At 53.2% G+C, this 18,016-nt stretch overlaps 1 protein-coding gene across 1 annotated transcript in view; it reads right to left on the minus strand.

Moving 5' to 3' along the window:
* The window catches only part of BAHD1 (bromo adjacent homology domain containing 1), a 38,333-nt gene extending 32,071 nt beyond the window's left edge, over positions 1-6,262 (minus strand). Inside the window, exon 1 of the mRNA XM_067295815.1 lies at positions 6,254-6,262. The gene's annotated coding sequence lies outside the window, so the exon portion shown is untranslated. The remainder of the gene's footprint in view (positions 1-6,253) is intronic.
* Positions 6,263-18,016: the final 11,754 nt, after the last annotated feature.

The following is an 18,016-nucleotide window of genomic DNA, read 5'->3' on the forward strand; positions in this document are numbered from 1 at the left end:
ATTGCCTCTGATGGTTTCCCTGGAAACATATGCAAGCTTAAATTGGATTGACATTCACTTAGTGGACAGATGGAGTTTTCACCAGCCCAGTACCAGAAATTCAAGGCAGAGACTTGGGATAAGTTATATTATCCGTATGAAAAAAGATATATATATATATCCAAATGTTGCAGGAAGGTATGAATTGCCTAATTATTCCGTAACGGGCTTTGAGGTAGCATCTCGTCCAAGGTCGGAGATTACCTGTTACGCTTGCATAAAGGCATCAGGCACTAAGTACTCAACATTTTTGTTTGCAGGGAAGGATTTAATTTTTGGTAAGCACGGAGAAAACAGAAGCGCTAAGGGCAGGACAACCGCTGCAAGTTATATGCATGCCAAGTGCAGACATGAGCCCTTCACAGGTAGCGATGCATTATCGGTATTGCATTTATACTACTAGTACCAAAAACTTTAGTGCTAGGCGCTTAAGATGTTCCCAATAGCTACGGCGCAACAAATGCCGACCGACGGTCCCTAAGCCATGTTACACCCCCCGTTTCTTGCCAACACCAAGAGGCACAAGTTTTATATCACACTTTTGCAGCCTTAGAGGCCACAGGGCGGCAATTGCAGAAAAGCTGGTAATTTATCCCGGAGAGGCACCAAGGATTCTCCCTCATCCTGGCTCTTCACACCGTTCCCAAACCCAAACCAGCCGGAAGCTGGTTGGTCTTGCAGTTGCCGTGACCCTTCCAGCAGGAGCATCTCGCGCCGCCGTTGTCGGCATCTCAGTGCTGCCCGGGGACCTCGACGCTGTGATTTGATGTAAACTGTGATCACAGAGATGCTGAAAAAGTAACTGCCAGCCAAGTAATTTTATTTCGAGGGAACTGAAGGAGGAGGCCTCCTTTTTATCTCCTCCCCCCCCAAAACTCACACCATAAATAATTTTCAATATTGATACGCACGCAGCCACCGAAACCCAAGACCTTGTATACAAATCGAGCCTGCCGAGCTGGGCAAGCTGCACGCTTTCAACCCCGAGCGCGAGAAAGCCCTGCAAAAACCTGCTTTAAGAACAACGGGTGCCAGAAAGCGTTCCTGCAACAGCGCTTACAAAGGGAGGAGGAAACGCAAAAAAAAAAGTCATAGTTTTCTTGTTTAGTCACACCTTTGCTCACAAAAAAAACCCAACAACAACAACAACAAAAAAAACAGGACACGAGGACTACAGCAACTGGTAGTTGCGGGCGAGAACATCTCATTTCCCGAGGTGACACATTTAAAGCAAACGCCAGGCTCTTCCATGCCAAAAAATCGGTGAGGTTCAGCCATGCAGGCGCCCACCTGCCTATGGCGCAATCGCTCCAGGCGCTCGCACCCACTGCCTGCCGAACCGGACCCAAATTATCAGTGTGTGACACCGTAAAAGACACCCCCCGCCATCCCAACTGCATTACGCTCCCTTCAACAGGGGAAGGAAGCCCGTTGCAATATATATTGCAACCCAAAGCATGCATAAACTGAACGTCTTTATGAAGGTGCATCTCTAAATCAAAGTTTTTTTAAAAAAAAAAGTGATAAAAGCAAAAGAGACACATGCAGCCTGCCATAGCCAGAGAGGCCGTTTAACAGCTACCTAGGTCTAAACCCTGCTCACTGCTTTGGAAAACCCAGGCAAAAAAATAAATAAAAAAAAAAATCCCAAGTTGTCCCCCATCTTATTTTAGCTCCAATTGAATTAACTACCATACACCCTCCATGGGAGGCTTTCACGGAATTCAATGCGTATAAATGATTCGCTGGATACATGAGCAATAATTGGTTTTCCAGCCAAGTTATCCTCGCGTCAACTATTCCTGTTTAGCCAGATCTATAGAGAGCAGAACGGCCGCCCCTAGCTGGGGGATGGCTGCTGGAATTGAACTTGAAATATTCCTTGCAATTTATGCGATAAAAACAGACTTTAAAAAAAGTTCCAGTTTGCTTAATTTAGTAATCTGACTGCACTTTGCATGTCTAGCCACTTTCTCCATGCGCTCTTATAATCTCTCCTATTTTTTATATTATTTATATTTTATTCTCTCCTTTTTTTCCTGTTTTTTATTTATATTCTCTCCCTCTTTTTTTTTTTAACCCACATTGCAAGAGAAGAGATAACATTCAAGACCAGGCTAATTAAATTCTAATACCACAAATACTGACAGGGGACAGGGAACAGGTGCAAAACAAATCCACTCTTAAATCAGATTTAAATTCGTTCTTCTTAATTACATCCTTTAGTTTAACTTTTTACGGTAACATCAGGTCTCATTTGGTTTTACATTAAGATAAATATTCCTATCATCCTGTTATTCCAATGAAAGATTAAAAAAAAAAAACCAAAAAACACACACACTCTTGCATGAAATATTGCTGCAACTTTTTGTTTTGTTCGACCTTTTTATAATCCAAGCATCACCGCTTCATGCTAGAACATCAAGTTTGGAAATTAACTGGGTAAAGGCCTATTTCATTGTCCCAAACTGTTCTATTTCTTTCAATTTCAGAGATAAAAGTAGTAATATTATGTTTAAGTGCATTTTCCCCACTGTAAAAAATGCAGGTTACCAGTCCGCGGATGCTCAAGTAAGCCCCAAAAACTTACAGGGGTAAATCAAAATGGTCTCGTTACAGGTACAGATAATTCATTCACTCATTAGAAACATGCTTTTGGTCCAAACAAGAACGGAAATTGCTGTGCTGGACCGCTATGAATATTTCCAAAGAAACATCCTCCATCCCGAAGGCTTACACTCTTAAATGCGAAGCAAGGGGTACAATTCTCTGTGAGCAATGTCTACAATGATTTTTGTTTTTTTTTAATTATTTTTTTTTTAATGCAGCTCACATCTAGAAGTTAGGGCTGTTCCCTAGCCTTCGCAGCTAGGGGAAAAATCTGAAGATTTTACAGTAACAAATGATTTACTTGCTGCTTACTTGCCTTCAAAGTGACATGCCAATGCAATAAGAGGTGAAGAACAGGACTAAAACAGACCAGAAGAAATCCCTCTGGATCTGGAGGTAAAGCCCCTGGAGACCATCAAAATCCCCTAGTAGTCACATACAGAAATATCTTGGCCCGCGACAGCCTGCAGCGTGAAAACGCACAGCTTGTACTTTAAGCTCTTCTTAATTTTGCTACTTCTTCGGGGCGTTGCTTTTTCTATTTCCCAGCTCTCCAAACTGTTGCGTATATTATTGACAATACGATAGTTGTGACTAATTTAGTTTGGCTGTGTCACTCGCTCACTTCACTCGCTCGTCAGGCTGGTCAGGCACAAAGTGGGTGTTTTTTTTGCCATAGTTACTTCTACGGGGTATATCGCCATGGTTTACCAAGTATTAGATGAGGGGGGGAAAGAAAAATCTGCATGCAGCTACTTTTGGGCACAGGATTTGCACATCTGAGCATACCTTCAAGTTCTTGCAGCACCGGCTACAACCCCAGAGAAGCCTTCATTTGCTCAGGGCCCAAACTTAATGACAGACTGCAACCGCAAGCTCGCCTCCACCAGGAGCGCTAATTGTTTTCCAATCATTTATTTGGGACACGGTCACTGTCGAGCACTCGGTCTCGACGCTGGAGGGATAGCAGACCGGCATTTGTCAAAGAGCACGTTCCCCCCTCCCCAAATAATCACCCGGCACTGTCTAAATAAAACACCGCCACGCTGCCCCAGCACAGGTGTCCCTACAGGCACCAGACCACACCAACAAAATCGGTTTGCCTGTTCTGCCCAACGGGGGGGGGGACCCAAAAACCATGCCCCAAAGAAATAATGAGGCTGTCGGGACGGGGACAAAAAGGTGATGTGGATCACAGCGTTTTAAGCAAGAAGGACAGGGTGCCTAACCTTAAACGGCTTGATCTAGTCTGACGGGAAAAACCTCAGCAGCTTTTGGTATAGCAACGTGCAAGCTCCAGATCCCACCGCGCTCCCAGATCAAGCGCACGCGTCTGCGTTAAACCCTTGCACGTTAAATTCTTCCAAGGTGGCAACTCTGGGTTTGGAGAAGGGGAAACATCAGGCCAGACTCAGACGACACTCGCAGCTTGATGTTGAAGAACGGCTGTGACCGTTTTCACCCCTCCAAATACTCTATTTCTCAGGGGCATTACATTGCTCGGTGCAATTGCCAGCCGACAGCGAGTGGAGCGGTCGGAAAGAATCCCCCTCCCACAAAGTTGAGGGGATTATTCTCACTCAAGAGCTCAGTGTTTTCGAGCCAATTTTACACCTTTAAAAACCGCCACGCTGCACAGGGAGAGCAATTTTTGCTCCACTCGAGAACAGCACTTTGAGAAACTACGCTGCTGCGCCGTTTAAAAAGCTGCACTGAACCCACTAGGAAAAACAAGCAAGCAAATGTACATAAACCCGCGTTCTTTGCATTTAAGTCAAAAGCATCCTGTTCAGATTACCAAATAATTTTTCTCCTGCAAGCAAATAACCAAACAGCTCCATCCGAAGCTCAAGGATGAGTCAGGTAGCCGCCGTATGACAAACATGAAAGATGGCTCAGGGTGAATACGTTATCAGGCTATTCCCCTTAAAGCGATCAGTAGCGTGCTGGTGTTTAAATTGCATTAAGATTTCAAAAGCCTCCGTCCATCACGCGGTCCGCGCGCTTGTGAAAGGCGCAGCAAGGCAAACTGGAAACCTTAAAATAAAAGCTCCGAGCCCGGATGGCAGTCCCACAACATCAAAGAGCACACGAAGCCCCGGCCAGAAGTAAGAGCCTGGCGTAAGCGGTTCCTAATTGCAGCAGGCTGATGGACAGATCAATTAACCGGGCCGCCAAAAGCCCAGAAAAGCCCTTTGCTCCGAGGTTTGTCTGCCGCGACAATCGCGCCTTTAGCTGGGGCGCCGGCACGAGAGGCAGCTGTACGCTTTAAAACAACACCGAAGCAGCACCTCTTTTCAGATAAGCCCTCGTGGCAGGAGGAGGGGGGGGGGGGGGGAAGCAAAGAGAATAATCCCCCAAACTGTTAATATCTCCCATGTTTCCGGCGGCGGCAGGCAAGGCGTTCCCGCGGCGGGCGAAGGCCAGTGGCCGCCGCCACGCTCTGCCCAGTCACACGCGCCAGCTCCCGCGCCTCGACGAAGCAGCTGGAAAAAGAGGGAGCCGGCGAAGCCGCCTCCATTAGGAGCTCCGGCTACACAAAAGGAGAAGAGGAAACGAGCTCAACCGCCGCCAGAGCTACCGGCAGGAAAGCGAGATGTCCAGGGCTGCGGGAACAAGGGAAACGGGGAGCAAGCAGAGCGGGCTGGAGGGAAGAGGATGCAAAAAGGAGAAAAAAATAATAAAGAAAATAAAGAAAATAGCCACAAAGCTGGCGCAAAACTGGCCCCCAAACAGGCTCCACGCCACCTGCGCTTACGCAGCTGAACTGCTCCGAATTTCGGTACAGGCGCCAATGCCCTGTCACGAATCAAGAGAAACTTGCCCAGGGAACCTGCCACCGGCTCGGGCCGCGATTTTTACTTCTCCGCTCCCGCTGGGCTTCGCTCAGATGAGGGGCCCCCCCGCCACCTCTGCCCCCCAAGCGAATGCCCCGCACGGGCCACGGGGCCGGTTTTGCGGCAGGGTGCAGCGTGCCAGCCCCCTTCACAAGGTGCGAGCTCGCAGGGGCCTGGAGGGGGCTCCCCGAAGTGGCACTTCATCGGGGTGAGATTAAAAAATAATAACAATAAAATAATAATAATAAAAAATCTGGAATCGCCTCGAGATCGCCATAACCGCTTCCCCGAGGGAGCTGATGGGAGGCAACGACGCCTTATTGCCACCTTTGGCCCCCGGGAGGAGGCCAAAAGCCCCTTCCCCCCCCTCCCCGGGTTTCCCCTCAGCGCCCCGGTGCCGGCCGTCGGGGCCCGGCCCGGCGGCCGCTGTCAGGCCGCCGCCGCCGCCTTTGTCCTGCCGCGCCGTCGAGGCCGGACAGCTGCGGCCCGGCCCGCTGCCCCCGGCGGAGCGGCGACCCCCGAGCGGCGGCCCGGCCCCGCCGCCGCCCACACCTGCCCCGGCGCGGCCCACCCGGCGCGGCCCACCCGCCGCCCAGGCCGCGGCGCCCCCCGCCCCCCCGGGGTCGCCGCCCGCCGCCGCGGAAAGTTCCCGCCACCCCCCCGCCCTGCCGCGGCACCTGTTCCCGGCCCGACCCCGCCGCGCCCCGCCGCGCCGTGGGGGAAGGCAGCGGCGGAGGCGGCGGCGGCCCCGCCGCGTGGGGACTCACCGGGGCGCGCTCCCGCGCCGCTCGCTGCGCGCCGCGGCCCGCGGCGACCGCAGGCCCCGGCCGGGGCGGGATCGGGCGGCGGGAGCCCCCCGCCGCGGGGCGCCCGAGCCGCCGGCTCCACGCTGCTGCGTCAGCGCCGCCGCCGCCGCCTCCCCCGGAGCCTCCCGGCTGCGGGATGGGGGCGAGGCGCCGCCGCCCGCCCTCGCCGCAGGGCGCCGCGATGCGGTGCGGCGCGGTACGGTGCGGCGCGGTACGGTGCGGCGGGGCGCGGCCCGGGCGCACGGCGCGCACAGGCCGGGAGCGGGCGGGGGCCGGGCCGGGCCGGGCCGGGCCGGGGCCGGGGCCGGGCCGGGGGGAGGCGCCGCCGCCGCTCACCGCGAACTCCCCGAAAGCAGCGAGCCCCTCCGTCCTCCTTCCTGCTTCCTCGTCCGCAGCCAATCGCCGCCCGCCGCTCCGCCGCTCGCTCCGCGGCGCCGGCCAATCGCGGGCGCCCCTGCCCGCCGCCGCCAGCCAATCCCGTAGCCCGCCCCCCGCCCCGGCCCGGCCGAGCCCCCCCCGCCCCGCTCCCCCCCCCTTCCCCCCCCCCCCCGCCCCGCTCCCGGCGCCGGAGCCCGGCCCGGCCCCCACCGGGCGGAGGGGGGCGAGGGGGGCGGGGCGGGGCTGGGCTGGGTTCCCCCCCCCCGCGGAGCATCCCCGTGCACGGCCCCCCCCCCCGCGACCCTCCCCGCGCCGCCGCCCCCCGCAGACACGGGCGACCCGATGGCGAACGCCCCCCCGTCGCCCTGAACACTCCGGTTCACCGCCGGCTTCTCATTTATTTCTCTATTTATTTCTCTTATTTTATTTTATTATTATTTTATGCTGTAAAAAGAGCGGAGCTGCGTCTTTCCGGCCGCATCCAAACTCTGGAAAAGTTTCAAGTCGCGGGGGGGGGGGGCGATAAAAGGGGGCACAGGTGACAGGCGAGCGCGAGGCAGCGCAGGTGCGGTGGCATGCCAGCGGGTCCGGGGTGCTGCGGGAATTTCTTCCGTTCCTCCTGGACACCCAGAGCTGCCCGCCCCGGCCGTCGCGGTACCCAAGTGCTGCGCTTGGCCGAAGAGGCCGGAGGGAGGAATCCGGCGCCGCGGAGGCACCGAGACCCTTTGGTTGTGGCGTCGCGTGCGGTCGCCGGAACGACTTTGGGAATCTGCGCGCCGCCGGCCACGCCACGTGCCTGCCGCTTGCCCCTGTGCCGTGCCGGCGGGAGGCGGACGGCGACGCTCGGTCGCGGAGGCGAGCGGCAGCCCCAGGCGGGCGCAGCTCGGCGAGCGCGTCTCTTCCCGCCGTCTTCCCTTGGGACCCGGCGGCGCGCTCTTCGGCTCGCGGCGAGGCCCCGGGCCACTCTCGCCCTCGAGCACCGCGGCCTCACGACGCCCGCTGAAAAGCGCTGCTAAATTCTGGCACAGCCTACGGAAAAGGCTTTCGGTTTCGTTTGCTGCGAGCAAAAACCGATGACGTGAGGCAGCTTTTCCAGCCTGGCCAAGGTATGGGCTGCAGCAGGTATGGCCTCCTGCCGAGGACGTGGCACGGGCTCACTTGCGGCACGGCTGCCCTTTCCTTCCCCTCCCAAGCCACCTTCCTTGCCACCAAAACGCGAGCCGGCAGCCCGGGCCGCTTCCTGCACCAAGTTTCCCCCAGCTGTCTCCTTCTCCAGGCATCTCCTCAACCGAGCCGGCACCGAGCTAGGAAACATCTCCCAAACCCGAATGATCTGGCCTTCAACCCACTTCGCACCTCGGCGTCAAAGGCACCAAGCGCCGGCTGAAGAGGTGGGTTTCGATGCTTCGCCTCCACCCCAAACCCTCTACAAGGACAACTCAGTAAGTATTAAAGGCCAAATTAATCCCTGGTGGAGCTCTGTTGGCCGATTTGGAATTTTATTACCCCAAAAAATAAGTTGGCTGTCAGTATTTAAGCACACAGTGTGCCAGCTGCAGTTGCACAGGCAGTTTCCGCTGAGATTTCTATTTAAACATCAATTTTTCCCCTTTCTTAGCAGGCTGAAATATCTCCCTGTTCCTGCTGGAAGAAGTCGGTAGGGATCCAGGCTGCACGAGAGGGAGCCGAGAGCCAGCGCGGAGGTGCCACATGCGATCCCATTGCCTGCCCACAAAAACAGCCAATGAAAAGCACGGCATCGGGGTCTTTGGGTGTCATCTGCAGGTTTCTAGCTTCTTCCCTATCGTGAGGGTTTAATTTAATTTAATTTTTTTTAGTTTTAAAAAAGCTGTTATGGCTGCTCTCGGATGCTAACTTCCGGCAGGCAGCAGTAGCAGGGCTGCTCAGCCCAGCTCATGCCCGCGCGCTGCAAAAAAAAAAAGGTGTTTTTAGGAGGTATTGCTGACCGTGCCCCTCGCCTCCAGGCGCTTTAGTGCGGCACAGCCAAATTTATTGATGGGAGGAAAAAAAACCAAACGGAGGAACTGTGAACTGAAGGGACTCGCCCGGGACGAGCTGGTCGGTGACCAGCGCAGCCAGCCGACGAGCCCCGGCTTGAACGAAAGCAGAAAACGGCTGGAGCCAAAGTTGAAAACGCACCTAAGGGCTTTTGGGGATTGAAGCGAACGCAGGCACGGGCTTAGGCGCGTTGCAAAATAAGGATTAAAGCTGAGGGCTCTGCTCTGTGAGCGCCGGTGAAAAATCTGCGCGCGTGGGGTGACTAGCAGGCTCTGCCTCGCGTCCCCTGGGTCGCCGCTGTTTTACGAAGCGCGATGCCCGAAAGCAGCGAGGGCTGGAGGAGGAGGGACGCCAAAGGCACATCGCGGAAAAGACACGGCGGGAAAGCCGACGGCAATCGTGCGGTCATCTGCAGGCGGCGGTGCCGAAGGAGGAGGGGGCTCCCGCGGGCTTCCTCGCCCCCCCCCCCCCCCGGCGTGCCGCCGGGCTCAGGGTAGCGCGGGAGCTGCGGTCCGCTCGGATGAGCCGGCGGGAACGAACCGGCCGCTGTGCTCGCTACTGCACCCCCCCCGAAGGACGACAGCGTTTTTCAAAATGGACTTCGCTCACTTATTTTCTCGCTTGCCACGAATTATTTACAACGACACGTCGCAGCGGCGGCCACAGTGAATATGGGGAAACGTGAAATCCCATTTGCCGGGTGCCGTGCGCTGATAAAGCTTTGCAGAGAGGCGGGGAGAGGCAGCCAAGTTTTGCAGAGGCGGAGGAAGCGCGCGGTTCAGCCGCGGCTGGATTTAGGAACTCCTCCGGGGGGGATTCGAAGTGGATCCTCATTTCCATCCTACCCTGCGTCCCCTGGCGTTAGTTGTCTGCCCGCAATCGAACGCAAAATTCTCCATCATTGAGTTTTCCTCGGCTGGTGCCAGCCCCCGAAGCAGGTTTTTCCCCAAAGTCCGAGCTCCTCCGGCACGGCTCCTTCAGTGTAGACGCAGGGAGTAAAAAAAGCAGCGACGTTAAAAAACTGAAGCCGGGCGTGTTTGCTCAAGCTTGAAAAAAGCAGATGCGGTGGGGGTCTGGAGCTGTGACATTCGCCTGAGGAACAGCGGCGCGTCCGCTTAAGCCCGGTTTCTTTTCACAGCGGCCCTCCTCTGCCGCGTTTTGGGCCACTGCGCGCGCACAGAATCCATTTACCTCCCCGATTAACTCTTCGGGCTTTCGGCTTCTCGCTCCGCAGCGTGCTTTAGGCATATGCGGAGAAGATGCTAAAAAAAAAAAAGCCACCCAAAAGTTCCCATCGCGTTGAGGCTGGGTGAATATCTGAGAGGGTGAATATCTGAGGCTGGCTGAATATCTGAGATTTCCTTCCTATCAGAAAGGGGGGGTTGCCACACGTTTGTTTTAGCACGCGCACCGGAACGCCCTGAAATGGGAAGCACAAGGGAATTTCTTTGCTTGTTTATTTTAAAACCCTTTTAAGTGTTTCAATTAACATACATATAACTTACTCCTTTGCGCCGTTCAGTGAAAAGAAGTCTTTCTCGCAGCTCATCTAAGACGAATCCATTCACAAGACGGCCTTAGAAAAGTCCAGGAAGAGCTAGAAAAACTCCGCTTTCCTCACATTTCAACAAATAAAAATCACGGAGCAAAGAGTTAAGAATAAATTTTGAAATACTTTTATACGTACGAAAGAGGGAGCATGACAAACGTGGCCTGCAAAAGGAAAGGATGGCCTGTCTAAGGCTTTTTTTTTTAAATAACACACTACAGAATGGAAAGACGATGCGCAGTTTAAATACCGGGGGAGCAACTCTGAAGTGCCCTTTGACTTTGAAAATGTGATACGTTCACTGTGCATATTCAGGCACGTATGCTGATTTTACCGATAAACTATATTACTGCCGTGGTTTGGGGGTTTTTTTCTTTTTCCTTTTGCTCTGGTGCATCAGCTCCTAGCATCACAAAGCCAACGCAACGCCCGGACTGAGCTGGCGCCTAGCCTAGCTTGTGTATCACCCACTGAATTCCTCAAATTAAATCCGAACTGCAGAAGATGGGTCTTTGTAGATGGATGGGTCCAGCCTCACTTCGGGTCTCTGAGCTGAGCTGGCAAGATTAGCATGCATAAAACGCATGTGTATATATATATAGAGAGAGAGATAAATAGATATGCTTTATGCATGCTTACCTTATATATATGTGTATAATATATAATGTGTATATATATGTGTGTGTGTGTATATACATATATAAACTGTAAATAAAACAAATTCTGACCCAGGAATTGAAATAAATGAGCTTCACAAAGGGTGACCACTCTCGCCGCTCCCTCCGGCCCCCCCTTCACCCTGGAAGGGGCTCCCCAGCCCCTCGGCCCATTGCAGGCAGCCGGGATCCCGGGGGGCATGGGACCGGGATCCTGGGGGCATGGGGCCAGGATGCCGGGGGTATGGGTAGAGGATCTTGAGGGGCAGGGGGCTGAGATTGCGGGGGTACGGGGTGGGGATCCCAGCAGGTGCAGGGCCAGGATCCCAGGGGTGCAGAGATGAGATCCCAGTTTTGTTTTGTTTTTTTTTTAGAGTGGAAATTTCTTAAATATATAGGGGGTTTGGGCTGTATTTAGCGAAAATTCGCCAAGCGGGCAGCTGAATGCTGGGTGGGGAAGAGGGGCAGCCACGTCACTACTGTTTTCGCTTTCCATGCCCATCAGCACGCAGCAGTTTGGCGCACCCGTCTCCAGGAAGGCCGGGCAGGGGCATCTGCTGGCTGCTCCTCTCGGAAGTCCCTGCCGCTGTGTGGTCCAAGGCTCCTGCCGGCTCTCCTGCCCACCGCCGCCATGGCAGAGCGAGCCTCCCCTTTATTTATTTATAGGTTGTATAAATTCACGGTGCTCTCGGGGGCGATGCTGGCATGCTGGAGGCAGCTTCTCCGCAGCGTCACGGTGTCCGCCCTTTCCAGCGCACACTGCAGGGGCGTGGGAGCAAACGTGCGCTGATGGCTTCCGCTTTGCAAGGAGGCGTCGGGCACAGAGCAGCGCTTGTCCTCTGAAGAACGTTTTGCATTTGCTGTTGCAGCTCTGGAGCTCTGCAGACCACTGGCAGGTTCCTGCTTGGAGATGGTTTTCACTTTGTCTTCAGTAGCTTAAGGACAGGCTATAACTTAAGCAGAACAGCGAAAGGAGCAACACTGACGTGGGCTTTTGGCGAAGAGGCAGCAAAAAGCTCAGAAAGCCTCATTGCAATGAGAGCTTTTGGGTAGCAGGAGGCAAATATCCATATGCTCCTAATGCATTAACCTCTATTTAATTCCTCGGGCCCCGCGGGTGAATTCTGCTTCAGCATCCTGCATCTTGAAGAGCATGGGAATGCCGTGGAGTGGCTGAAGGACCATCCTACGGGCTGCTTTGATGGCTACATGTCAGATACCTGGAGAGCCACAAAAGAGTTAAGGCAACAATAGGGCTTTAATTTTACTGTGGGGCTTGGAGTTTAGCTGTACAAATCCTATTAGCATTAACATCAGCCATGTGGCTAAATCCATGCATTTTGCACAGAAATCGAATCCCTGAGGGTCTGGCTTAAATCAACAAATGCTAAGAGAGGCGAGACTGACGTTGCAGAGTACACATGAAGTTTTGTCTGGGGATGGTAGCTCCCATGGGAGGTAAATTGGTAGCTGCTGAGGGACCTGGGGCCACACGAAGGAATGCTGTGCCCTAAAGCGCCGTTTTCGCCGGTGCTTGCCATGGGAAAACCTCCGGGGGCAGGTGCTGAGGATGGGCACCAGCAACAGAGAAGGGAGGAAAGGGGAAGAGCAGAGCCTGAAATAGTGTGAGCCGAGCAGGAGTGGGAAAAAAAGCCAAAAATGATGGGAAAGAGCCGTTATCGGAGCGGCCAGCGAGAAAAGCAGCGAGAGAAAAGGAAGAATGTGAGTGAGGAGCTGCAGTGGCGGAGGTCTGTCCTGCAGCCCCCAAAGCAGAAGGAAGGTACAAGGACATTCAGATCCTGCCAGGACAAAATGGATGGGCAGACCTGGCTAGGAACCCCCAGATTTCTGGTAGCTGACACGTACGTTTTGGTGTCCTGCCAGTTAGGTTCACATGTGCTCCTCAACGCACACGCGGACGTCTGCAGAAAGGCAAGAGGAAAACGCAAGCGTCGCTAAAAAGCCTGGATGTGCGATACTTGCCATGTTGCTTCTGGATGCGCTGGGCAGAGCTGGGGACCCCGGGTGGACGCAGGAGGGAGGTGGTGGCCCGGCAGCCTGGATTTCCGCTTCAATTCCTGTTCCTGGTCTTCCTAGTGGGTTCAACAGGGGAGACAGCAGTTTTCAGCGCAGGGCCCCAAATCCCGTGCTGCAGGGATGCTGCGTCCAGTGTTTCGCAGGTGGGACATAGATCCCTTTAACTTTCTTTCCAGTCCCTAGTTTTTCCTTTTTTTTTCCTGCCTGGATCTGTCCCCCGTGACAGTGCTGAGCAGCGAACGTCACCGAGCGCCTCGGCAAGGGCAGCAAGTCATCATCAGCAGAGCCTGGGAGCCGGCTCGCTCACCGGGCCTCCTCTTCGCTGGGAGATACGTTGAGCTTCCAAGTACCCCGTGCTCAGCTCGTGGAAAACAACCCGAGGAAATGTAACAGCGGCTTAAATAGACACTGGCGGAGCCATCGGGAGGGGTTCGTGGGATGCTAACATGGCACGACTGTGCCAAAAGGACTTTTCTGCGGGGCCGATGGATTTGTGTCGTTTAAGCTGCATGAAGTTCTGGGGGAAGAGGGCTGGTCCGTGCTGTGACTCGTGGGCCATCAGCAGGTGGAAAAATCTTCACGTGACAAAAGTGTGTCTTTCTCAAACAGCCAAGGAAATGGCAGTGCCGTTCCGGACGTCGATCTTGCCCCAAACCTCCTTTCCAGATGCAGGTGGCAGGCAGTGTCCTGGCTGCTGTTTTTGCTGCAGAAGTAGCCATTAACCCTAGGATCCTTGTTAGATACTCAAAACACTCCTGCGGTTTCAGCTGGGTGGGAATATTTCTGCATAGAGTTTTCACAGCATCACAGACTGGTGGAGGTGGGAAGGGACCTCGGGAGATCATCTGGTCCAACCCCCCTGCTCAAGCGGGGTCACCTAGAGCAGGTTGCCCAGGACCATGTCCAGACGGTGTTTGAATATCTCCACAGCCTCTCTGGGCAACCTGGTCCAGCACTCTGTTATAAGAAGTTTTTCCTTATGTTCAGAGGGACCTTCCTGTGTTTCAGTTTGTGCCTGTTGCCTCTCGCCCTGTCATTGGGCACCACTGAGAAGAATCTGGCCCCATTCTCTTTACACCTTCCTTTCAGATATTTATACCCATTGACAAGATCCCCCCTGAGTCTTCTCTTCTCCAGACTGAAGAGTCCCAGCTCCCTCAGCCCTTCCTCAGATGAGAGATGCTCCAGTCCCCTAATCATCTTAGGAGCCCTTTGCTGAACTTACTCCAGTAGCTCCATATCTCTCTTGTACTGGTGAGCCCAGCACTGGACCCAGCACTCCAGATACAGCCTCACCAGGGCTGAGTAGAGGGGGAGGATCACCTCCCTCAACCCGCTGCCAACGCTTTACCTAATGCAGCCCAGGATACCGTTGGCCTTCTTAACCACAAAGGCACATTGCTGGCTCATGGTCAACTTGTTACCCATTTGTTTTGGATAAAATTGTCCTTACATCAGAGCACGCATGACAAACAAAACATTTTGGCTCGGATGATCTAAACATTAGGTCAATTTTCTTGATGAGTGTGGTCAGGAATTGTTTGGGGGGAAATTGTGCCAAATGCTGTTTTAGATGAACATGTCATTTGACCATTTACGAGCTTGAAAAAAAAAAATGCATCCATACTTATCATGGAAACCATGTCAGGATCTACCACATTTAAACAAGGTGGGTTGTTAGCACTGTTTGGACAGTGCCTTATATCAAAAGCCATTTATTCTGCTATTACTATTCATTATTCCCTTCAGGGTTACCCTGGATGTTTGAGCTGGGATCTGCCTAATCCCATAAAGCTCGGACTTCTTCTTGTGCCAGACCGGGGAACAAAGTCATAATTCTCCTTTTGCAACCTCGCCGGCCGTTGCTATGGGAATGCTTGCAATATCACAGATTCAGCAGTACAGTTTTACTGTAAGCGCAGGTAGGGGAAGATGATTTTGAAAGGCGAGCTCGCCCTTGTTTGAACACGGCGCTCTGACGATTAGCCAAGGAAGATACCCGTCGCTCCATCAAAGTGACCTCAATGGGAGGTACCCGACGGCCACAGGAGCACCCATGGTTTTGCATTGGGGTACCCAGGCACCAAAAAATTCTGGGATTTTTAAGTTCTCCTGGGATGGTTCAGGGGACGCCTGCTCACGGTGTGGGCTGGAAATGCCCCCTTTGAACACCCGCTGCCTCATCCATCCCGTGGATCGTTGCTGTTCTCCGGAGGAGGCTAACGAAGGCTGGATGATATGCAATAGGCTTGCAAGGCAGATATTTAAAGAAATACTTGTTTGTGCTAAACAGTCGGCGCTAGCAGGATTTCGGCAAATACCGGGAGCAGCAGTGGGTGAAGCCAGTGTAGCAGCTCATCACGAGCTATTTAATGCAAATCTCTGCTTGTGCTTTCGGCGCGGTGCAGAGCTCTGCGGGAATACCCTGAAACATGGTGAAACGGAGGCCCCAAACACTCAGGAATGCCAGGACTTCGCAAAGTAGCGTCAGGACGCCCTTGACCCCAGTCGGCTACCAGCGCTCGCTGCCCAGAAAAAAAGACGACAACTTTTTCTCCCCCCCTCCGTATTCACTGAAATGATGAAAAAAAATTTAATATATTTTTCCAACCTCGCTGCAGCAAGATTAGCTTGCCTCACTGGCAGGCTGGTAACATTTTGATAACGTCTTTGAACATTAACTGTGCTCGGATGCATACAGAGCGTGCTGGGGGGGGGGAATTAATGCAGGTGCCCTCCTGCCTCCTCTCTTTTTTTCAGTGCTGCAAACCATATAGTCTTAACGTCGCGCAGGTGCATGCTTTTACACTGCGGCTCTGGGGAAAGGGCTGCGAATGCCACGTCCCCTCTCGGAGCCGTGGAGCGGTTGCCTTCCCACTGCTTCGGGGCTTCCCCTTCTCTTGCCTCCTTCTAGAGAGACAGTGATCGGTCCTAAGGCAGGGTAACAAATCAGCACTCTTTCACTAAGGGAGGAGGGATTTTGCTTTCTCAGCTGAATCCTTCCCGCAGAGCCCTACCGCACAGACACACGGGCTGGGAAAGCCTCACGAAAGCATTTAGTTCTCTCCCTTCCTGCTCAAGTTGGGTCTGAACGTGCAAGACCGTCTCTGCATCCAACCCGTCCTTGCAGTTCTCCAGCCAATGAAAGTCTGCACATCCTTGGGATAACCTGCTCATTGCCTAAGCAACGAGTTTGCTGGTACCCCTGCAAACCCTTTGTGCTGCATAGGGATGGGGTTTCTCATCATTGCTCAGGCAGGCAGGGAAAATAGCGGATCCTTCTTTTTAAAACCACATCCTCTGTATTAGGAGGTTCTTACCACAACTCCACCATCATTTCATCTCTGGGCTAACCTCTTCTTCTAAGTCATATTGCCAAACCTCTTTCTGTTCTTACCTTGCTCTCCCATGTCAAAAATACTCTTGAAGAATGGGGGCCAAAATGGGACACTATCGCACAGGAGAGCTCTGTTTCATGTTCGTCCAGCTGGGATCCATGCGCACCCACATGGCCCCACGGTAGGAGTTTGAGCCGGGTCAGACCCCAGCACATGGCCACATTTCCAGTGAATTAGCAGGACGGAGCGTGTGATGTAGCATTTCTGCCAGCTTAAGCTTCATGCTGACCATATGCCGGCTGCATTAGGGTAGGTCAAACCACATCTGGCACGAAGCCTGCTGGAGCAAGGCTCCTTCCTCATGCGTTCAAACTGAGCAAGCGACACAAGGAGGAAGAGCTTGTCCCAAATCAGCACTTTGCTTCGTACAGCTGCATTATGCGTGGCTTCTAATGAGACACTCTGGAGCTGTAGAGCGATGGCATTGCATATTAACGCCGCTGCTAAATGCCTCCCAGACTAACACTTGCCGTTTTGCAATAAAGCCTACTCTTGCCTGGTTCAAATTTGTTCAAACCACTAAAGACTTGGCTTTGTCCCGGTGAACTTTAGAGCAGAACAGCCCTGGCCTTTCGAAAACCCTCAAAAGGGCTGGAGCAGGCACTCAGTGGAGACACCATCATGGCACCCCACATAGGTGATGGTCTTACAGCCAGGTGACACAGGAGCATAAAACCTTTAACGAATGGGGAAATGCTGCCCCAGCTTCTCCCGAGGAGACAGCCCAGTTCTTGCATCCCAGCAGTTCATTTATCTTTCTGAAGCATCACCATTTGCCTGGTCCATATGGAAATTTGTCACTCTCATTCCAACTTTCTTTCCAGGCAGTAAAGATTGTTTCTGGCTCTTGGCTCGCCTGCTGGAGCGCTCACCCTTCCTGCTGTTTGGTTTCATCATCAACAGATCTCACAAAAGCGTTTGCTGTTTTCTACCACTATTTGCAAAGGGAACGGTGACAAGAAGTGGGCCCAGGGCATGTCCCTGTGAGACCTCCTTCCAGACACCCTCCTCCTCTGATCGTGGCTCCTCGGGAACTGTTGTCTGGGAGAAAATTTTCAAGGAGCTGTGCTACATGATGGGGACTCTATCAAGACCAAATTGCCTTATTTGCTTCGAAAAATGTCAGGCAAGAGTGAGCCTAGAGCCTTTCTAAAGTCAGAACAGATCACATTCGCTGCTGCTTTGTCATCCATGTGTACAGTTACCTCGTCAAAGAGAGCAATGTGAGAGGTCTGATGTGATCTCTTCTTGACAAACCCATGCCAGGTGGTTTGTTATCACCCTGTTATCTTCCAGGTACCATCACTTATTCCCATTGCTCTGACGGGTTGGGACAGATGGCCTAGGTGAAAATATTGCATAGTTGGACAACTGTTATCAGTAGCTTGCTGTCAAAATAAGAAAGGTCCTGCAAGGGCTGGACATAGGTTTGGTGCTTATTCAGTATTTTCATTGATAGCAAAACTGGTTAGAGAGCTGGAAACCAAAACTATAAGTAAGGAAGGAGGAATTAGGCTTGTCTAAGCTACAGAAAGGAAGACCAGGGTGGGGGCAGAAGACACGCTGAAGTTGTCTCCAGTGCTCTGGTCTTCTGCGAGGCAGCAAGAAGCCACATCCTCACCTTCCGTTTCAATGGGGTGGGTAGGAGGCAAGAGGAAGAAAAAATCTCCTCTACCCACTGTTCCCC

This window comes from Apteryx mantelli, chromosome 4 (assembly GCF_036417845.1).
Source record: "Apteryx mantelli isolate bAptMan1 chromosome 4, bAptMan1.hap1, whole genome shotgun sequence".
In the NCBI taxonomy this organism is placed as follows: domain Eukaryota; kingdom Metazoa; phylum Chordata; class Aves; order Apterygiformes; family Apterygidae; genus Apteryx; species Apteryx mantelli.